Genomic DNA, 24,111 nt, shown 5'->3' with positions numbered 1-24,111 from the left:
AACTAGAGGTGTTTCTTTTTATTAAAAAACAACCATTTAATAGCCTTTACTGTGCGCTGAGCCCTTGGTCAGCATTAACGTATATAATTCTCACAACAGCCTAAGGAAGAAAATAGGATTAGTACCTTCATTTAGATGAAGAAAGTAAGGCACAGAGGCAAGTGAGTAATTTGCTGAAGATTGCTGAGGTAGGATATAGAGATTTGAGTTTTGAAAGCCAGATTCTGTACTCTCAGTCACTACTCTATGTTGTATTTCTTCTTAGAGTATGTGAAATTACCCACGTGAAAATATTTGGATTCTGTCATTCTGTAGTTACTTGTTGTGATTTTTGTCCATTTCATTTGTCTTCCATTTGCTGGGCAGAAATGTAGGTATTTCCTTTCCCTAAATTGGTGAAACTCAGATAAAGAGCATGCACTTATAGGAAGTATCAAATTCTAAGTGTCCGATATATTTTTATATCATGTCACATAATGTGACATATTAGGCTGTTGTGGAATGTCAAGCGTTGACATAATGTATGTCTTGGAAATGCAGAGTGACAGGTTGTCATTATAACTGTTCCAAGTTTCTGTGATAATGGTGAACCCTGGAAAATTTCATTTTCTGGTTTTGCACATTGCCAACATGGAAAGACAGAAATGAATTTAGCCAAACCTGATAATTTTCCTTAATGGAAATTTAAGGGGCTAAGAAGCCTACATTTGCATATGGGCTTCAATAATTTGAAATGAATTATTTTCTGTCTCTATCCCTAGGATGTAGAGGCAGATGAAGTAGTTTTTCACAGTCCTGAATTGTACATATGAACACCTACTGATGTAGATTATTCAATTTATGAGTTAAGTGCAAAGAGTGCTTATATTTAGAACATGGTCCTGTGCATTATGGGAGATTTAGCAAGCATCCCTGTCATCTGTTCACTAGATGCCAGTAGCAAACCACCCTCACCTCCCACCCCCTCATTTGTACAACCAAAAATGTTTCCAGACTTTGCCAAAAAATTGCCTCTGGTTGACAGTCACTGATTTTGAAAATGGAATTTCTGGTTGTTCATTTTTGTAAACTCCTAAAATTCTTACCTTTGCACATATTTTAAGACTTCAGATTTCTTTTTTTTTTTTTTTAGAATAATGTCTTATGGGCCACAATGCCAAATTTATATTTCCAAGCATATTACAACAAAATAGCTGTTAAGTATTTTCTACTAGCATTATCTCTTACAAATAAAATTAAGTAGTATCATTGGCAGAACCTTTGAGAAATGATGCATTCTTACCTCATTTTAAGGTTTATGAAAATAATTTCTCCAAATAGTAGTAATATAGAGACAAATATAGAATATTTTATAATTACAGGGTGCTTTTAAACTGAATATTTAATTTTCCCAGTAATTCTGAGGAAGGTTTTAATTTACCCATTTTATTGATTAATAAATGGAGACTTAAGGAGTAGCTTTGTCTATTTCTTGTGAGTTAGAGAGATAAGAAAATACCACCATTCTGAGTAATTTTAGGTGAGTAGAGTTTTCGTGCTAATTAAACTTTTTTTTTTTTAAGAGAGGGAGAGGTGGGGCTAAGGGCAGAGGGAGAGACAGAATCTTAAGCAGGCTTCATGCTCAGCGTGGAGCGAAATATGGGGCTCAATCTCACAACCCTGAGATCAAGACCTGAGTTGAAATCAAGAGTCAAACGCTTACCAAACTGAGCCACCCAGGCGCCCCTTGCTGATTAAACTCTTAAGCTCTCTTCTTGTGTATAAGCTTTTTTCATATCCTGAGAGTGGTGCGAAAGATTCATGCCCCTTTCTTTTTTTTTTTTTTTCCCCTTTCTTTCTTCTGCTCTTCTATTTCTAAATCCATATACCACCACTTTCTATTTTGATGTCACTGGTTGTTTGTTTTGGGACCTCATGTTGCCGGGACCATCTGTCTATAGCCCCTCAAGTGAGCTGCCCTAATTATGTTACAACAGGACAACTTGTGAAGCTCAGAATCTCATGTTTCTAACCTTACAACTGGTAAGCAGCATAAGCCATTCCCATTGCTATTCTCAGTCCTCTCTCTGTCTTAAATGGATGCACAGATCTCTAGGCTCTTAAGCATCTTACAGTCCTGTTTACTTTGTAGTCAAGACCCCAGAAATTAGTCATCCAGAATATGGCTCTTCAAGCCAGACTTCTCAAGGTGATAATGCCTGTGTAACCTTGATATGAAACCTCCTACACTGTGTAATACTGTCATCTCAGGGAGAGCCACTATTCATTAGCTTAAATTGTCAGCTTTATGTTTCAGTAAAATAAATACACATTTTCCCTACAGTAATGACTTTTTTTCTCACTTTGTGAAAGCTGCAGGGACCCTTGTTATCGAGAGATAATCATATTCTAGCAGTGCCACTTATTATGCCCAGTGAAAGTCCCAAGGATATGATTATCTCTTAATAACTCTAAAGCCTGTTATGTATCATGTTGTATTGTTGTTTACTTTGAGTGCGTGGGGGGAACCCATTAGTGATCTCTGTGGTTGATATTATTCGTTGGGATAATGATAAAAGAATCAAATGACCATTTGTTTGCTTGTAGCTAGACAGCACAATAAGAAATGCATCCCACTTCCCACTGAAAAATGTATTTAAATGTAATCTGTAGCTTAGTATTAGTTTAATAACCTGGATGTTAATACTAAATTAACATCAAGCGAAGCTAAAGGAAAGTTAGGAAATAAACATGGATAATTTAATGACTATGTGACCTTTACCTCCTACAGAAAATTCCAGTTGGGTTTTAACTATGTGTGAAAGAAGTAAACACCCCTGAAAAAGAAGTATTTGCTAATTCAGTGATGGAAAATGCCATCGATAATTTAAGTAAACTAGGATGGATACAAGGAAATCCCCTTAAATATAATGGTCTTCTAGAATACGTACAGTTAATGAATTTATTCCCTCTTACCTCATGCCTTCCTTTCATGTTCAAAGAATGCAATAACTTTGGTTTCATTTATTGAATACCTTTTAGGGACCAGATAACTGTCATGCATTCTCTCATTTATTTTATCTTTACTAGAACCTTGCAAGGTAGTTAATACTGTTCCTATTTTTTAGGTCAGGCAACTGAGACTGTAAGGGGTTAAATAACTTGCTTGAATTCAAGTAGAAGGTAGATGGCAAAGCCTAGCTTCAGATCTGATTTCACAGTCCATTTGTTATCGACTGATTATTTAAAGGCCTGATATGAAGGATGACTACAATTATAGGACACTTATGGCCAACAGTGGTCTTGTATATGTGTATTATTAGGTAGACACCTGTCTGACCCTAATGAAAGGGAAAAAGTTGGCTAATGTGATGAGACCACTATCTTCTTCCTCCTAATCTTGCTTCCAATGTCTGTGAGAACTGAAAGAATTAGGAATGCCTCATCTGGTTTTTTGAACATTTTAATTAGGACAATTTTCATACTTTTAACTGTCACTTGGGAAGGATTGTTTTGTTCTGAATAAATATTCGACACCCTTTTTACTTCTGAGGTATTTGGGAAGGGTCTAGATCGGGACTTTTCGTTCTCCAGAGTAAAAAAGTCATCCTTTTTGACCCAAGCCTTGCCAGCTGCTACCTCTTTCTAGTTGCATTTAGCCAGGAAGCTCTGTAGTCATCAGTGGATTTCTGGTTTCTTTGTATTGTAATAAGGCCAATGCATTTCTGTTGATACCAGCTGATATATGTTCAAAACTCCTGGACCCAATCATTCTGAACAGAGGGAGATTCATCCATTTATTCATGCATTAATTTTCTGTCTATTCCCACATGTGACTTTTTGGAGAAAAGCCACAACGAAACTTTAACCATAACTTAAAGGTGTTGCAATAGCAGGTAAATGGTATGGATTTAACATTGGAAAATTTAATAAATTTTCAGTAATTTAAAAAAAATAATTAAATATATTGTGCCTATTACAAACTGGGCACTGTTCTTAGCATGGATTATCTCATTCTGCCCTCACAAAAACAATGTAAGGTAGATATGTAGTTATTAGTTTCTTTTTATGCATAAGGAAGCAGAACTTAAAGAAAGTGAATGAAATGAAAATCTTTCCTCATGTTCTTGTTCAGAGGAGGCGTATTCCATGGCCTCTAATGCATGCATAGTTTCTTTCCCTGTATAAAGCAGGGCAAAAGTAGCCAAGAATAATGCACATATCTTTACCCCTTTGCAAGGAATGGTATTGCGTATCTATCTACCTTATTCATCTCTTAAGTGTGCTATATATATTTGAGATGGAGACTCAATCCCTTTCCCCCTAATAAGAATATGGCTGTTTAACATTTTTTTCCAATGAAGAATAAGTAATTCCTAATTATAAAAGCAAGAACTTCTCAATACCTATCTAAGCATCATTAGAAGTTTCCTTTTAAGAGCAGTCAAGAAAACATATGGTAGAAATGGAATAATTTTTTTAAAAGATTTTATTTATTTGACAGAGAGAGGGAGAGAGCACAAGCAGGGGGAATGGCAGGCAGAGGCAGAGGGAGAAACAGGCTTCCCACTGAGCAAGGAACCTGATGTGGGATTTCCCATGACCTGAGCCGATGGCAGACCCTTAACTGATTGAGCCACCCAGGCATCCCCGAAATGGAATTAATTTTTAAGTTGCATGTCCTTTACTTAGTTTTAAATTTGGATCTGTTCATCCATTCAACACATAATTAAGGAATACTTGTTTTAGACTAAGTTGTACTAAGCTCTGCAACTTTAAATTGAAGAATAAGACAACAGACGTATTTTCCTACAATAAAAGATGTTTCGTGTGTGGGGTGGGTGGTAAACATAGTGTGATTATTGTCATACTAGAAACATGTTGAATGTAAAAGGACAATGAGATTCATTACAATCCTGAAATGCTGTGGTTTTCTAAAGAAGATTATTTCAAAAATAATACTCCATGATTTTTTAAAAAATTGAAATACAGTTTATGTATAATATATTAGTTTCAGGTGTATAGCATAATGATTTCACAGTTGTGTACATTACAGAATGACCACCATAAATGTATTTACTACCTGTCATCACAAAAAGTTATTTCAATATTATAGACTATATTCCCTAAGGTGTATTTTTCATCCCCATGATTTATTTATTTTATAGCTTGAAGTTTATACCTCTTAGTTCCCTCAACCTATTTCACCTAATCCCCTACTGGCCCCCCTTTGGCAAAGAGCAAAACCCCAATATTACTTTACACCAGTCAGAATGACTATTATCAAAAAATCCAAGAAATAACAAATGTTAAAAAAAAAAAAAAAAAACACAGGGGCACCTGGGTGGCACAGTCGTTAAGCGTCTGCCTTCGGCTCAGGGCATGATCCCGGCATTCTGGGATCGAGCCCCACATCAGGCTTCTCCGCTAGGAGCCTGCTTCTGCCTCTCCTACTCCCCCTGCTTGTGTTCCCTCTCTCTCAGGCTGTCCCTCTCTGTCAAATAAATAAATAAAATCTTAAAAAAAAAAAACACACACAAACAAATTTTGGTGAGTGTGTGGAGAACAGGAAACCTTTGTGCCCTTTTAGTGGGAATGTCATTTGGTGCAGCCACTATGGGAAGGAGTATGGAGTTTCCTCAAAAAAATTAAAATAAAAATAAAAAGAGAAGTACCATATGATCCAGTATTTCCACTTCCTAATATTTCCCTGAGGAAAATGAAAACACTGATTTGAAAAGGCTTATGTACCCCTATGTTTATTGCAGCATTATTTACAATAGCCAAGATACTGAAGCATCTAAATGCCCATCAACAGATGATTGAATAAGATGTGTATATATACACACACTGGAATATTACTCAGCCATGAAGAATGAAATCTAGCCATTTGTGGCAACATGGATAGACCTGAAAGGTATTACACTAAGTGAAATATGTCAGACAGAAGAAAGACAAATACCATATGATTTCATTTATATGTGGAATCTAAAAACAACAACAAAAAGAGAAACAGACTGAAATATAGAGACACGTCTATTACATTTTTACATTTATTTTGATGATATTTGTTTCGGTGGTGGTGGCGGTGTAGAGTAGTAGCTTGATTTGTCAGCAAATACCATGAAGTTAGGGATATTTTTCTGTTTATTTTCCCAGTAACTTTTTTGGAATAAATGAATAAATGTAAATATAAAATCTGTTGGTCTATAATAGTAAAGACACAGCTGAGTATGAATTATATTTTTAAGCCAAGAAAATGTGTATATGTAGATTTTCTTGCAAATAGGGTTGTGGGATGATTTTTGTTGTTTCTTTATATTACTCATCTATATGTCTCCCTCAGTTTCTTTAGGCATGTAGCTGGGACTTCATATTACCGACAGAAAGCTTGCCTTCAGTGGGCTCATTTCTTTTTTTTTTTTTTAAGATTTTATTTATTTATTCGACAGAGAGACAGCCAGCGAGAGAGGGAACACAAGTAGGGGGAGTGGGAGAGGAAGAAGCAGGCTCATAGCGGAGGAGCCTGATGTGGGGCTCGATCCCATAACGCCAGGATCACGCCCTGAGCCGAAGGCAGACGCTTAACCGCTGTGCCACCCAGGCGCCCCAGTGGGCTCATTTCTTAACCAAAAACCGTTTAGTTGCAAGTTACAGAAATGTAGACTAGTTCACATAAAGAGAAGGGCTGTTGAAACCATATGCCAGACAAAGTGATTGTGATCTAAGAACAGAAAACTAGGTAACCTGACCTCAAAGGGACTTGGAAAGGCAGAAGATGTGGCTACTTGTTACCCCTTTTATTTTTAATACCTCATTTCTCACGGGGATCAGGATTAAGGATGTATGTTATCCCAACCCTAGTTTTACTGGAACGTCTGTTTCATTCTCTGATTCTCTCAACAGACTAGTTTCCTTTGCAATAATTCTACCTTTACTTGCCTTGAACTCTCAGTGGTGCAGTTTAGAATCTCTGAGAGAGAATCCTATTAGGCTTAATGTGGGTCAAGCATCCCTCCTTGTTTAATCACTGTAGCCAATTAGATTTAATTATACAGTACATAGGGCGATCCTTTCCAGGAGCTATGGATGGGACAAGTTTTTTAAGATGCAAATGTTGATTCAGAGACCTTCTTGGAATCAGTCCCAGATATTCCTCCTTACTTTCTAACCCTTCCAACTTGCCTTCCATTCTTTTGTGCTTTGTTCTTTACTCTGTGACAGCTAAACAAATCTAATAAATGTATTCATGATGTTAGCCCATCTAACAGGTAGTTTCTTTTGGCCAGTGTTCCCTCTGGGAGCAATTCCAAAAATTGATGAATTCCAAAGGGATGAATTTAATGCTAAAATATCTTATTTATAAAAATTAAAAAAAAACATTATTTGAGAGGTAGGGAGAGAGAGTGCAGGCACAAGAGAGCAGGAGCAGGGGGGAGGGGCAGAGGGAGAGGGAGAAGCCAACTCCCTGTTGAGCAGGGAGCTTGACAATGCAGGGGCTCCATCTCAGGACCCCAGGTTCCTGACCTGAGCCTAAGGCAGATGCTTAACCAACTGAACCACCCAGGCGCCCTAATGCTAAATATTTTAGAAAGTGGGAAAATGTTTGGTAGTAAGTATTGCTTTTAGGTGTTGACTTTGCTTTTTGGATGTATAATCCTTTTTCATGAAACCACTTATGATACATGAGAATCTTTAGCACTGCTACTATAATATTACTACTGATGTGCCATATGCCAGGTAGAAGACTGAATACCTAAATTGCATTATGTTATTTAGTTTTCATTTGTTCTTTGAGGCTCAATAATGCTGTTGTCCCCACTTTACAGGTGATATTGAGGCTACTTAATGAATTGCTCAAGATCACATGGCTAAGAAATAACTGAATCATTATCCCATCTCAGGCAGCTGTCCCAGAACTTGTGCTTTTCAAAAAGAGGAACATGATTATTTTCTAGTGGATAAAATTAGAACCTAAGTTTACATTTCAAATCTTTATCCTTCATTGTACAAATATAATATTTACTTGCATTCTGTGAAGAATATATTTATGTATGTATGTACATATGTGTGTGTATCAAGTTTTAGTAATACTTGAAAGAATGAACCCTTGATCAAAGTTGTGGTTTTTGTTTTTTCTGGTGTATTATCATTTTTTAGCTGTTGTTACTGGTGTGTAAGCTGGAGTTGCCAGTGATGCCAATAACTATGAATAGAACTTTACATTCTAATCAGTGGCTATTCTTAATGTAACAAAAAGTCAGACTTTGAAGTACACACTGAACTTTTGTAGCCAACTCACATACATAGAGATGGTGACTGACCATAGTAACAAAACAAATGGTGATTTATTGATAATTCATTATTAACTCGAATATAAGATTTTTGTCTATTTCATAAGAAATGTTTCCTTTCATTTGTCATAATCATTTGTGGCACTTTATTTATTTTGGGGGAATATGTAAGAAAGGACATTAAAAAAAGATAAATTTATATTTCTGGATATATTAACAATATAAAGAAGACATATTTGGTCCTTGCCTTCTGGACATTATTGATATTAACTTGAAAGTAAAGGTAGTTAGGTACTTAATATATGATGAATTATTATGATACCCAGCAGGGGCTACCATAATCTTAATAAGTGATAATGTATTTGAGGCTAATCAGGAAAATATAATATTTCTATCCTAATCAATTATACTATATTTAAATGTAAATTAGACTAGATTTGTGTAATGATATTTTTGGGTGACCAATCTATATTGATCTACATAAAATGATATTTTTAATTATAAAACAATTATAAGATAGTTATTTTGCTCAGAAGTAAAGTTACCTATAATAGAAACTTTTAGAAGATACATACGTATGCATAAACATGAAGGTATGAATATATAAATTTATTCTCAATAATATTATATCTGTATTTTCCTTAGAGGGAAACAATATTGCTTCAGGGGAAATTACTCTCAGGCACAGAATTATTTTGCAATTTAAGTTTAACTTGGTGGCTTTAAGAGAAGATATACTACTATATTTATGTAAAGACTGTTTTGTTTTTGTTATTGTTACTCTCATTTTACGTATTCCTATGTCTAGCAAAAACCACCAGATATTTTCTAGTTCATTGTTCACCTTTTCATTATTTTATTAGCTTTTGTAATATACCTTTTTTAGAAATTGTCTTTTTTATTGAATCTGAATACCGCAAAATATCACAGGCTCCTAGAGTCATTATACTAACAAAGAAAGGCTAGAGTTGAATTGACTTGTCAAAAGTCACACTACTAGTGGCAGACAGAGAAAGGAACCTGGCATCCTGGCTCCTAATCTGGGCAATTCTATCAACCTGGAAATTCATACTGACCGTATTTAATTTTCATTTCCTCCTAATTTAATTTTAGAATGGCAATAGTTAAGTATCAGCTACACATAAGCTTATTTATATTTGAAAAGTGTATTTATTTGTATATTTTTTTAATTTTTATTCTAGGGATCTTTGATATACAATACCTCCACAGTATGTGGTCCTAAGAACTGCTCTAAAAGGTAAGCTTCCCACAAGGGAGGATTGTCTTTATTTCACTTTACCTTTGGCTAGCATCTTTAGTTTTTATGGAAACACAGATCTGTTCCTTACAGTGTGATACCTTGAGATCAGTTTTAGTATTTTTCTGAAGGTTGAAGTTAATGAGTTAGTGAAATCATGTAAATTAAGACTTGACAATAGGAAATTGAGGCCTTTTCTCAAGTCTTGGAGAAGGTACTTGTGGTGGCTTTTCTGTGGCTCAGATTACTTTAATAATTGAAAAACTTTTGAAGTTGGCATCATGGAAAGAGTATTGGAAATTAAAGGTTGTTGTACTTTTACCAAATGGTTTTATAGAAAAGGACATTTTATCAGCCAAATCAACACAAATATTACGTTGCTACGTCCTACAAATATTCAGGTCTGAAAATTAAAGCCTTTTAGGGTTCAAACACAAGCAGTATAACTCATGATCTATGATCTATGCAAATTTTTTCCTTCATAAGATATTCAGATCCAAAAAAAGTGAAATACCTGTCTTTATTTCCTAAGGCTGCTATAGCACAGTACCATGAACTGGGTGACTTAAAACAACAGCAATTTATTTTTGTCAGAGTTCTGCAGTTTAGAAGTCTGAAATGAAAATGAAGGCACGTTTGTATTCTCCGAAGCCTCTATGGGAGGAATCCATCCTTGATTCTTCTAGTTTCTGGTAGTTGGCAACAGTATTTTGTGTTCCTTGGCATGTAATGGCTTCACTCAGATCCCTCTCTGTCTTCACAAAGACTTCTCCCCTGTGTGCCTGTGTCCAAACTTGTATTTGTAATAAGCACACCAGGCATTGGATTGAGGGCCCACTCTAATCCAATGCAACCTTATCTAAACTTGCTGATGTCTTCAAGGACCTTTTTCCAAATAAGGTCACATTCACGGACCTAGGGATTGAGATTTCAACATATCTTTTTGGACATAGTTCACCCATAATAGTATATATCCCCTAAAATTGACATCAGTGATGTTAAAATTAATTACGGTTAACTGGGAGTTCATGGGGAAAAGCACTAACAGGGAGGTCTCGTTCCATTGATACACATAAAATAAAATGACATCTCATTTTAAACGTTGTAATAATTATATCTTGATGGACAACTTATCTCCCAAGCAAGATAAAATTTAAAACTCAATTATTCAGTGTAGGGATTGATGACATTGGGTAAATATTAGCACATGATTTTGACTCTCAGGGAAAGATATTTTTAACACCTTCAATTATAAAAAAAATTAGGAAAAAAAATTTCGCTTGATTCCTTAATTGTTTTTCATAAGCCACGATCAGGTAAGGTATTTTTTACCAATTAAGTATTCCTCTGTAACAAACCACTCCCAGATTCAGTGGGTAAAAACAGTAACTATTAATTATTTCTCATGAGTCTATCAGGTAAACTGTTTGCATCATCTGATGTGGAACCCATTCTTGAGTGGGTGTGTTAGTGTATATAGAGTCTGCTTATAGGTAAATTAGGGGAAGCCTCTACTCTGAATAGTCTCTGTTCTTCCAGGAGAAGCTAGGCTTTTTCTCATGGTGATGGCTTTTTCTTATTCCACAGTATTCTGAGTGTTATCAAACTTAGTATTATTTTTTATTTTTATTTCCACAGACTTGTCTATCTACAATCCATCCCATACAAAGTAGTAGAAGTGATCTCCCTAAATCATTCCCTAAATTTAATCCGATTATCATAACCACCTATAAATCTCTCATCGTTCCTTGTTTTCCTTGGATCAACTCCAGTTATTTGACATGGCTTTAGAAGTTTTTATATTATTTGGCCATTGCCTACCTTTCTACCTTCATTTCTCCCCCCCCCCTTCCAAAATAGTTTCTACCAGCTTGAATTTTTTTTTAAAGATTTTATTTACTTATTTGTCAGAAAGATAGAGAGAAACAGAAAAAAAAGAGCACAAGCAGAGGGAAAGGGAGGCAGAGGGAGAAGCAGGCTCCCCACTGAGCAAGGAGCCAGATGTGGGACTCAATCCCAGGACTCTGGGATCATGACCTGAGCCAAAGGCAGGCTGTTAACCGACTGAGCCGCCCAGGCATCCCTCAGGTTGAATTTTTAAAAAATTGTTTAAATATGCCGTTTTTTTTCTTTTGCTTTTCTTCATTCTATTCCTTCTTTCAGAAATATACTGTTCTCCTCAACCTGCACTCTCTCCCATTTTTCACCAACTCTTTATTGCTGCCTAAAAACTTAACTATTGAGGAAGACTTCTGTGGTTTTTCTACTTTGGGTTAGGCTTTTCTCCAGTGCCAGTATTAATGTGGACAACATAAAAATCACATTGTACTGTAATTGCTTGTTTGATTAGCTTACTTTCTAATTATGGACCCTACGACCCAGTGAAGATACCTCTTTTCTACATCATGGTATGCAGTCCTCAGTAATTATCCATGGAAAGAATGGAGCATATAATGACATCTTTTGTGTTCCAATTCCACTGTCTTTAAAAGCTTAAAATGTTGAAATCATACTCAGTGGCTAAAAGCTGAGAGTTTTACCTTAAGATTAGAATCAAGACATGAAGGCAAACTCTTACTACTGAACTTCAACATAGTATTGGAAGTTCTAGCCAGAACAATTAGACAAGAAAAAGAAATGAAAGGCATTTAATTGGAAAGGAAGACATGAAATTATCACTACTTACAGATGACATAATTTTATATTTAGAAAACCGTAAAGAGTCCACCAAAAAACTGTGAGAACTAACAAATGAACTCAATAAAGTTGCAAGGTATAAAATCAGTATATAAAAATCTGTTGCATTTTTATACAAAAGGAAGTTAAGACAATAGTCCCCTTTGTAATTGCATCAAAAGGAATAAAATGCCAAAAAAGAATAAAATGCCTAGAAATAAATTTAATCACAGAGATGAAGGACTTATATATTGAAACAAGAAGAATTAATATTGTTAAAAATTACAGAGCAATCTACATATTCAGTGCACTTCTTATCAAAATTCCAATGGCATTTTTCTCAGAAATAGAACAAAAAAAAATTAAAATTTGTATGGAACCACAGAAGGTCCTAAATAGCCAAAGCTATCCTAAGAAAAAAAGAACAAAGCTGGGGGCATTACAGTCCCTGATTTCAGACAATACTACAAAGCTACAGTAATTAAAACACTTTGGCATTGGCATAAAAACAGACAGATCAGTGGAACAGAATAGGGGGCCCAAAATTAGTCCCTATTCATATATGGTCAATTTATGACAAAGGAAGCAAGGAGGGAGAGTCTCTTTAATAAATAGTGTTGGGAAGACTGAGCAACCACATACAAAAGAATGAAACTAAAGCACTATCCTCCATCCGATATGGAAATTAACTCAAAATGGATTAAAGACTTAAATATAAGACCAGAAACTATAGAACTCCTAGAATAAAGCATAGGTAGTAAGCTCCTTGACATTGTTATTAGCAACATCCTTTTGGATCTTACTCCAGAAGCAATAGTAATGAAAGCAAAAATAAACAACTGGGACTACATCAAACTAAAAATCTTCAACCAGTGAAAGAAACAGCCACCAAAATGAGAAGGTAACTTACATTTACAAATCATACATCTGATAAGAACTAATATCTAAAACATATAAAAATCTTATATAATATAATGTAAAAAATATATAACCCAATTAAAATACGGGCAGGGGATCTGAATAGACATTTTTCTAAAGAGGACCTACAGATGGCCAACAAATACACGAAAAGGTACTCAGCATCACTTGTCATCAGGGAAATGCAAATCAAAACCACAATGAGATACCACTTCACACCTGTCAGAAGGGTTACAATCATAAAGAAAAAAAATAGAAAGCATTGACGAGAATGTGGAGAAAAGGGAACCCTCATGCACTGTGGATGGGAGTGTAAATTGGTGCAGCCACTGTGAAAAACAGTATGGAGGTTTCTCAAAAAATTAAAAAAAACTACCATAAGATCCAGCATTTTCACTTCTGGGTATTTATCTTAAAAAAAAAAAAAAGATAGGAATTTGAAAAGATACCTGCACCCTTATGTTGACTGCAGCATTATTTACATTAGTCAAGATAGATAAACAACCTAAGTAGCCACTGATGGATGAATGGATAAAGAAGATGTGGCCTGGGGCACCTGGGTGGCTCAGTCTGTTAAGCGTCTGCCTTCGGCTCAGGTCATGATCCCAGTCCTGGAATTGAACCCCAAGTCAGGCTCCCTGCTCAGTGGGGAGCCTGCTTCTCCCTCTCCCTCTGCTGCTGCTGCTTACTCTCTCTCTGTCAAATAAATAAATAAATAAAAATCTTTAAAAAAAAAGATGTGGCATGTATGTGTACATATATATGTATACACACAGACACAAACAATTGTAATTCTACACTGCCATAAAAAAGAATGAAATCTTGCCATTTTTGGCATCATGTATGGACCTAGAGGGTATTATGCTAAGTGAAACAAGTCAGAAAAAGAAAGAAAAATGCTTCATGATTTCACTTGGAGCTGGAATCTAAAGAATAAAACAAATGAGTGAACAAACCCAAACCAAACTCATACATAACAGAGAATAGGTTGATGGTTGCCATAAGGGAGGGAGGCTTGAGAGAAGGCCAACTAGGTAAAGAAGATCAAGAAGTACAAGCTTCCAGTTACAGGGGCATCTGGGTGGCTCAACTGGTTGAACATCTGACTCTTGGTTTCATCTCAGGTCATGATCTCGGGATCATGATTCAGGGTCTTGAGATCAGGTTCTGCATCCAGCCCTGCCTCTGGCATCACGTTCAGTGGAGAGTCTGCTAGAGATTCTCTCCCTCTCCCTCTGCCTCTCCCCACCATCACTTATGTACATGCTTTCTCTTTCTCTAGAAATGAATGAATGAATCTTAAAAATTAAAAAATTTAAAAAACAGCTTCCAGTTATAAAATAAATAAGTCATGGGGTTTTAATATACAGCATGGGGACTGTCATCAATAATATTGAATTGCAAATTTGAATAAGAAAGTAAATCTTAAAAGTTCTCATCGCAAACAAAATGTTGTAACTTTGTATGATGACAGATGGTAAATAGACTTAATATGGTGAACATTTTGCAATGTATACAATGTTGAACCATTACATTGTACACCTGAAACTAATAAAATGTTGTATATCAATTATACTTCAATAAACAAAAAAACGTTGTTGGACATTTCCAGAATTAAGACTGAAAGGCAGGAGGTCAAGTTCTTTCAAATTGTCATGATCCCCTTCTGGTTGTTCTTAAGGAAGGCCCTGGCCCCACCTCCAGGTGCCCTAGTAGCCTTTTGTCCTCTACCACAGGTTGTAAAAGTGTCAGCCTATGGATAATAGCAGCCTCAAAACAGATTTATGTTGGTTCACACATTTTTCCCCCTTTGAATTGCAAAAAGATAAGTTTTAAATTGTTGCCAATACTTGAAAATTCAATTTCAGATATAATGATGATTTCCAGATTGTCTTAGAAGGAATCAGAATACCTTCCTGCCCCAGGCTTGCACTCTTAGATGGCAGGAGGGCTTTCCTGGGCAGCAGCTGCCTCCTGCTGCCTTCTCCAGTTTGTCATGCCACTTCATTTGCTACCTATTTGGCCCTGACAGGCCCTTGAGTTCAGTATCCTCAGCTGCACAAAGACTTCTGGATTGATGGAATGTGGAAGCTTAGCTCAACTTCTGAGAGTCTGTCTCTGGTGAACCAAAGATCGTAGGTTCAGTGGCTGAATGGGCCATTTAGTTGTTCCTGTCATATATCTATCAACTAAGTGAAAATAATTTTGGCTTTATGTTCAGAGTCCTGTGCTTTAAATTCCTGCTCTAATATTGGAGCAGGTAAACTAACTTCTCTGAGACTCATTTTTTCCCTTCAGCAAAATGGAAACCGTAATATTCGAGGGCTTACAGCATGTAAATTTGTTTTAACACCACAGCATTTAGTCTAACATACACAGAGAGAAAATGGAAGGAAATAATTGCATTCTTTTTCTCTGGGTTGGTATAAGTAATTTTCATCTTTTGTTAGATATTAGTCAATTAAAAATAGGAAAATTAAGTACTGATATGTGCTACAACATGGAGGAACTTTGAAAATATTATAAGAAGCCAGACACAAAAGTCCACATATATGATTTTATTTATATGTAATGTCCAAAATATGCACAACTATAAAGATAAAAAGTGTGATAGTTGTTTTCAGGGACTAAGGGCAGAGGTGAATGTGGGGGTACTGCTAATGAGCACAGGGTTTCTTTTTTGGAGTGATAAATATGTTCTCAAATTAGTGGTGATTGTTGTACAACCTTGTGAATATACTAAAAACCACTGAATTGTATAGTGGATAGTGACTTTTATATGTGAAGTATATCTCAATATAGTAATAGATTATGAAATGCATGTTTTAAGAAGACAAAATTTCTCCTTCAGATAAGATGAGGGGATATAACAAAATAAGCAGACTCCTTAGGTTGTCATTCAAATCAATATATACCGTCTTCCTAAAAGTCCTGACATGTCCTCCCAGGCCAAAGACCAAGTCAGGTTTCTAATTTTAAGGATTAATGGTTTAATACAAAGATTATGAGTGATGGAGGCAGACAGGGATGGGTAAACATTTAAATTTTTTCACGTTTTATCTCTGTAAGCCTCAGATTCCTCAAACTATTAAGTAAAGGTACTAACAGTCATTTTGTTGGGTAATTGCGAGAGTTATGAAGAGTATGTCAAGTACTGATCACAGTGTCAGTTATAAAACAGGCCCTCTATAATGTATACTTTTTAAATGAATGTTACTTGGTTGTAAATTTTAGGCTATAACATTATATTATTGGCCGCTCAATTGTCCCAAAGTTGGTTTTTCCTGTGCTAGCATCTTGGCCAGAAAAAAAATAATGGTTAGAATTTCTCCTAGCACTTAATGAATTTAATCAGCCCCTGAGGGACTTTTGATATAGCAGGGAAATATTTAACAGAGAAACATGATTTTTATTCTTCCTATGTTTCTCTTGATAGTCGACAAAGCCTTCCCTAGCAGAGGTAACATTACCTGTGCTGAGAGAAGAGTATTAACATACCATGAGGGTAATGTTAGAATGAAGAGAACACATCCCTGTGGCCTTACATTAAAATGTTTCTGTGCATGTGTGGTTCTGAATGCAATTTAAATTGCTGCCAAGAAAATAAACCACTGCCTGAAAATGTACAATTCAATTGTCCATCAATTTTTTTTATTTATGATTTTTTTTCCCTTTAGAACATAGAGTGTTCTTTTTTTAACTTTGGCTTTGTCTTTGGAAATTGAAATTAAAATCATAGTCTCGGAATATAGAAGATGATTGAGTTATTCAGTGTAGGATATTATAGATTATAACATTAAGCAGAAACTTTTAATCTTTTTTTTTTAAAGATTTCATATTTGAGGGAGAGAGAGTAAGAGAGAGAGCATGAGTAGGGGGAGGGGCAGAGAGAGAGGGAGAAGCAGATTCCTTGCTAAGGAGGAAGCCCGACAAGGGACTGGATCCCAGGACTGAGGGATCATGACCTGAGCTGAAGGCAGACACTTAACTGACTGATCCACCCAGGAGCCCCAGAAACGTTTACTCTTAATTATGAAAAAATGGTTGTATGAATTGCTTCATTTGATACAATTGCTATTGTATCCTTTTCTTTATGGATAACAGGAAGGATTATGCTATGGGGAATAGTCGAAATAATAGTTGGGGTCATTTGTTCTTTCAACAAGTATGTATATAGGGATCTCACTCTGTGGCAGAATCTGTATTAATTCTGGTGATATGGTGGCAAATAAAATATAAATGTACCCTCGACTTTTGAGTTTGATACAGAGATGACAGATGGTAAAGAAGTTAAAAAAATACTGATTGTATTAGGTGCTATGAAGAAAATGAAGAGATTCAATGATAGAGAAACAAGTTATTGAATGAATGAAAGGATGTTCATGAAAGAAATTGAAGACGCTGACACAAATGGAAAGATATTCCATGCTTATAGTAGGAAGAATTGATATTGTTAAAATGCCTACATTATCAGAAGCAGTCTACACCTTTAATGAAATCCCTATCAAAAATAACAACAGCGTTTTTCACAAAGCTAGAACAAAACAGTTCTAAAATTCGTATGGAACCACAAAAGACCCCAAATAGCTAAAGCAATCTTGAAAAAGAAAAGCAAACCTGGAGTCATCAAAATTCTGAATTCAAAGTTATATTACAAAGCTTTAGTAATCAAAACGATATGGTACTGATACAAAAGTAACACGTAGATCAGTGGAACAGAATAAAAAAGCCTAGAAATAAGTCCACATTTGTATGGTCAATTGATCTTTGACAAAAAAGAATATCCAATGGGAAAAAAATAGCGTCTTTAACAAATGATGTTGGGAAAACTGGATAGCCACATTCAAAAGAATGAAACTGGACCATTTTCTTATTACACACAAAAACTCAAAATGTATTAAAGGCCTAAATGTGAGATCTGAAACCATAAAACTTGAGAAGAAAACACAGGCAGTAATTTCTTTGACATTTAGCAACATTCTCTCCATATGTCTCCTCAGGCAAGGGAAACAAAAAAAAGTATAAACTATTGGGACTACACCAAATAAAAAAGCTTTTGCACGTTTATGGAAACCATCAACAAAACAAAAAGACAACCTACTTAATGGGTGAAGATAATGTGCAAACGATAGATCTGATAAGGGGTTAGTGTCCAAAATAGACAAAGAATTCATACAACTTGACACTAAGACAACAAATAATCCAATTAAAAAATGGGCAGAGGACCCAAATAGACATTTTTCCAGAGGGGGCATACAAATGGCCAAACGGCACATAAAAAGATGCTCTACATCACTAATCATCAGACAAATGCAAATCAAAACCACAAGATATCACCTGATACCTGTCAGAATGGTTAGAATCAAAAAGATAAGAAATCACGTGTTGGTGAGGATATAGAGAAAAAGGAACCTTCATGCACTATTGGTAAGAATGTAAATTGTTGCAGCCACTGTGAAAAACAGTATGGTGTTTCCTCAAAAAATTAAAAATAAAAGTAACATATGAACTAGTAATTCCACTGTTGGGTATTCATCCAAACAAAACAAAAAAACTAATTTGAAAAGATATTTGCACCCCTATGTTTATTGCAGCATTATTTACAATAGCCAAGATATGAAAGCAACCCAAGTATCCATCGATAGATGAGTAAAGAAGATGCACACACACACACACACACACACACACACACACACACACACACACATGCACACACATTGGAATATTACTCAGCCACAGAAAAGAATGATATCTTGCATCTGCAACATCATGGGTGGACTTAGAGGGTATTTTGCTAAGTGAAATAAGTCAGAGAAAGACAAATACCATATGATTTATCTTATATGTGGTATCTATAAAATATAAAACAAATGAATAAACAAACAAAAGGCAGAATCAAACCAATAAATACAGAGAACAAACGGATGATTGCCAGAAGGGAGGACAGTTGGGGTTATGGACAAATTGGTGCAGGACACTGGGAGGTACAGGCTTCTAGTTATGGAATGAATAAGTCCCGGGTTAAAAGGTACAGCATAGGGAATATAGTCAGTGGTATTTTAATAATGTTGTGTGGTGACAGATGCTAACTACACTTGTGGTGAGCATAGCATAATGTATAGGCTTGTAAATCACTATTTGTACTCCTGAAACTAATATAACATTGTGTACCAACGACAGTTCAATAAAAATAAATAAAATAAGAAAAAAGATGCATGGTATAAGTTATAGTTCTGCATCATTACTAATGTTTTGTGTGAGTGTGGGGAGGCTAATTTGATGAATGAACATCAAATTTTTTTGTTTGTTTGGATTGGTGAATTGACTTTTTGATCATTATGGACTTTTCTCTCTTCTCTATAAGGCTTTGGACATAATATTTATTTTATATGATTTTAACATTACCATACCTGCTATAGCTGTTTTATTTAAATTACCGTTTTCCTGGGCTTTCTCTTCTACTTTGTTTTTAACCCTTATGTGTCATTTTAATGTGTGTCTCCTGTTAATAGTATATAGCTATATTTTCCCGTTTCATTTGTTTTCTGCTTTTATCAAGGAATTTCTATTTTTGTATTTATTTTTAATACTGAAATATTTTAGTATTGTTCTACCATTTAATTTTATGCCACTTTTTTTGTTTCTGCATATTTCTTCTTTCCCCCTTCTTATGGACTATTTTTTGTTATTCCACTATTGCTTCCTATTTTTTTTTATTTTTCACTCTGTTTCTAGTAAGTTTCCTAGATTTTATGAAGTTAGCAATGTTGAATTTAACATTATTAAACAAAACCAAAATTATTTAACTATAATTGTACCACCCAAAGTTCCAAGTTATTGTTACATACATAAATGTAGTATTTAATTCAACTTTATTTTCTTCCAGTTGGTGATTATTATTGTTATATTTAATATAGTCAAGACTGAACTTACACATATTTTCCTATATATTGTACCAATTTATTGCTCATAATTTTTTCCAGCATTCCACTTCCTTTGAGTTCAAGTTAGTTTTAAGATATCCATGAAATCATTCTTTTAGTAGGTTCTCTTAATGGAAAATTCTGTAATTTTATCATGAAAAATTATTTTTTACCATTATTTTTGAACGTTGAACTAGGTTTGCGATTCCTAGGTGACAGTTTTTCCTCTCAGTACTTTGAAGATATCGTTCCATTGTTTTCAACTCTTTATTACTATAGATAATTGAGTTTTCTATTAGTGAAAGTGATGTTCTTTTTATGTGATCTGTCTGTCTTTTTCTGTGTTTCCTTTTAAAACTTTTTGTTTGGAGTTCTGCCATTTCATTACGATATGCCCAATTATGCATTTATTTTTAGTTTTTCTTCTCTAATACTCCACTTCTCAATCTGAAGACACATTCCTTTTTTTTCAGTCTTGCAAAATTCTTATTTACTGTTACTTGAATGTTAACGTTCAACATTTTTGTCTGTCATCCTCTTCTAAATCTTTAATCACACATATTTTTACCGTATCCTATATATCCTATATATCCTATCCATGACTACTTTCATATTTCTTATTTCTTTACATCACCCTTTTGCATTTTGGGAAAACTCCTCAGATTCCTCCTCCAATTTTTAAATTCTGCTTTCATCAGTGTCTACTCTGCCATTTTTTTTTTTCCAATCAGTGAAGATAGCTAGTTTATGCTGCATTAGCAAATGACCCCAAATCTCATGGGTTAAAACAACAACAGTTTATTTCTCCCCTATGTTGCTTGACTAGTGCAAGTTAACAGGAAAATCTGTTTGTTATATTTACTCAGGAAGTCCTATTGAAGGAGAATGCTTCCATGATTAATGAAGCAAAGTCAGAAAACCTGTGGGATCATGAACTAGGTCAGAGAGGTTCTTCCCAGTATCTGCACCTCATTTTTGCTCACTTTTCATTGTAAAAAGAGTTCACATGGCTGTGAGGGACTATAAAGAGGGAAGGGAATATCATCTTAACATATGCCTGGATGTACAGGAGAACCAGAATATTTGTGAAAAGCACTTAAGTGCAACCCTAAATGCTTGTTTTTTTTTAAATTTCAATTATCATGTTTTTAAAATTTCTACAAGTTCCATTTGGTTTATCTTTCTGGTTTTTAATCACAACATTCTGTTGTTTTATTATGGGTTCAATTCCTTTTTATCTGTAACCATTTTCACCACTTTTATTTTCTATTCAAGTTCATAATCTTGTATGTTTTTCTAGTGCTTCTAATGCATATTCTTTTTAATGTGCCAGCTGATTCTTTTTTGTGATAGTTTCTTCTTTTCTCATGTGATTTATAATTTTTCATCGTGAGCTCACATTAGATTTTTTTTCCCTGCGAGAATGCTGTGTACCCTGTGTTGTTAAAGAATGCTCCAAGAAGTGGCTTTGCTTTTGCTTTTACCAAGGTCCTGGTATTTAAAGAGTCCCAGACCTTTTTTTTTTTTTAACCATTTTTTGTGTTAATATCCCATGCTTCATGAGTATTTTACATTTAGATCATATCCTCAAGCTTGACAAACACTTGAGGTTTGAGTTTCTTATAGGGGACGCATTGACCCCAGGGCAGATAGCAAGATTTCCTACTCTTTCTTGAGGCTATTTTACATAGTTTTTTTAGTTGGCATTCATCGACTCAGGGGATCCATATTTTAATTAAAAATTTCAGATCTATCTCCCTGTGGCCCAGTATCTAATGTGGCATTAGCACCCTGCTTTACCACTTCTCAAACCCACAGCATGGACCAGCGTGGCTCTGAACTACCCCCATAGTAACTGAGATTTAATGTTTATTTAATCTTTGATTTCTCTGCTCCTTTATATCATCAGAATTCCCTTTCATTTGTTTAAACTTGGCAGAATTTTTAAGTATATTGTTTTGGTTATATTTTATTCATTTTTTATCTGTGTTTATAGGTGGGCATTGGTCTGCATTAGCCAAGTCTACCATGTTTTTAAAACTGTCAGTTTCTAGGGGTGCCTGGGTGGCTCAGTCGTTAAGTGTCTGCCTTCAGCTCAGGGCATGATCCTGACGTTCTGGGATCGAGCCCCACATCAGGCTCCTCCGCTGGAAGCCTGCTTCTTCCTCTCCCACTCCCCCTGCTTGTGTTCCCTCTCTCTCTGGCTGTCTCTATCTCTGTCAAATAAATAAATAAAATCTTTAAAAAAAACTGTCAGTTTCTAGAATCAGCTTTCTACTCTGTAAGAAAAGGTGCTCAAATTACATTTTCTACAATGATCCTATGACTCTGTGAAACATCTCTCTAAATGAACTAATGGGGAGACAAATCAGATTGAATATCAGGTCTCCAGTCTTGTTTTCTATTTTGTAGATATTAACCAAATGTGTGATGTTACAGAAATCATTAAACTTTGTTGTTTTCCCATCTATAAAGTAAAAGGCTGGAATTCAGTGACTTGGGTAAACGGATTCTCTTCTCAGCTAAGCATGTTTAGAAGAGACATGTTTTTAGGAAAGATCCTACTTCATTCCCACTATTCTAATAGTTAGTTATGCGATTATTTCTAACTAAATTATTTTTAACATATGCTACTGAAAAACTATGTCTTAACCCATTTTAATTTGTCTTATTTTGTAAGTAACTGTATTTAAAGATCCATCAATCTGTAGGTTAAATCTATGAATTGAATGAAATTAGTTTAGTATTATAAGGGTCTCAAAAGGTAAAATTAAATTAAGCATTTGTTGATTGCTGTAATATACTTTTTCAAGAGAACTTCCAGAGTAAGTCTGGGTTATTTCTTTCATCATATGAAAAAAAGAAAATGGAGTACATTTTTATCTTGCCGTGTTTAAACTAAGACATATGGTAGCTTGTCAAAATTGCAAAACAAAGTCTTGAGACTATTTAGTACAGAATCACCCTTCTAATTACACATGTAGTGAGGGAGTGTAAATTTCAAAGATCATGTAAAATACCCTTTGGAGTCTCCTCTTTCAAAGTTGTCCCAAAACCATAGACTTCAGGATTTGAGCATGACAGTCAAAGATATGCTAATAGATATTAGCCAAAGGCCAATGAGTTGCTGTCAGTTTCCTTTTAGCCACATAAACTTTAAGGAAAAAATAAAGATGATCTGTTTATCTGAAGATCGTACAGAAAATTTATTAAAAATACAGGCTTGTGAGGACTGATAGACTGTCTGCAAACTGTTAGCATAGCTCTAATTTCACAAACACTTGGACTGAGATAATATTACCTTGGGGGGGGCATCCAAATACAAAGTGGAATAAGATTTCAGATGTAGTGCTGATGGTCCAGTATGAGGCCCCAAGTACATTGAAACAAACAACCAGAAACAAGCTAGAGAAATTTGAGAAGCTTAAACTTGGGGAACTGTGCAGAGAAATTGAAAGGAAACAACAGTCAATTTTATCTGCACAGGATGAAATATCACACAACAGGATGATGTTAACATGTCTCTGGTGAGCCTGTTGGGGGCAGGGCATGGATGAATTAGAGAAATCTATGCTTCCCATTAAGATCTGTTTTGAAGTGAGACAGACACTTGTCTTAAAGGTCAAGGACTGAATGTGCCTTAGAGAAGTGGTCATGGTTATTTTACCTTTTAATCCACCTTTGAAATAAAAAGATTAGAGGTAAGATTTTTACCTTGCCAGAAGAATGAAGCTTTTAAAGGAGAGCTATAATTACAGCTATCTTCAAAGTAGGTGGATGCCAAGTCTAAGGGAAGTGTGGGATTAACCTTGTTGATAATGACAGAACCTAAGGTATCCACAGCAGCGTTCTTAAGGGCTTGAAAACCAAGGATTTGGAGAGCAGGTGGTTGGACACAGCTGTTGAATAATCCTCTTAACCTCATCTGTACTTCACAGGGTGAAAAATAGCAGGAAAATAAAAATCCTCCACCAAGTGGCTGATGGCAATGAAATAAAAGGAGCATCATAAGTATACAAGGGCAAATTTGTCCTAATGCTAATAATTTTGAACAAAAGAAGTA

At 35.2% G+C, this 24,111-nt stretch overlaps 1 protein-coding gene across 6 annotated transcripts in view; it reads left to right on the top strand.

The window, feature by feature from the left end:
- CNTN4 (contactin 4) overlaps positions 1-24,111 on the top strand; it is an 877,388-nt gene that overhangs the window by 215,407 nt on the left and 637,870 nt on the right. For all 6 annotated transcript variants that reach the window (XM_087866847.1, XM_087866849.1, XM_087866848.1 and 3 more), the window contains one exon: positions 9,476-9,531. The gene's annotated coding sequence lies outside the window, so the exon portion shown is untranslated. The remainder of the gene's footprint in view (positions 1-9,475; positions 9,532-24,111) is intronic.

Source organism: Ursus americanus, chromosome 14, assembly GCF_024610735.1.
Source record: "Ursus americanus isolate L20-20 chromosome 14, mUrsAme1.1.p, whole genome shotgun sequence".
Classification (NCBI taxonomy): Eukaryota; Metazoa; Chordata; class Mammalia; order Carnivora; family Ursidae; genus Ursus; species Ursus americanus.
This window is presented reverse-complemented; position numbering and strand designations above follow the sequence as displayed.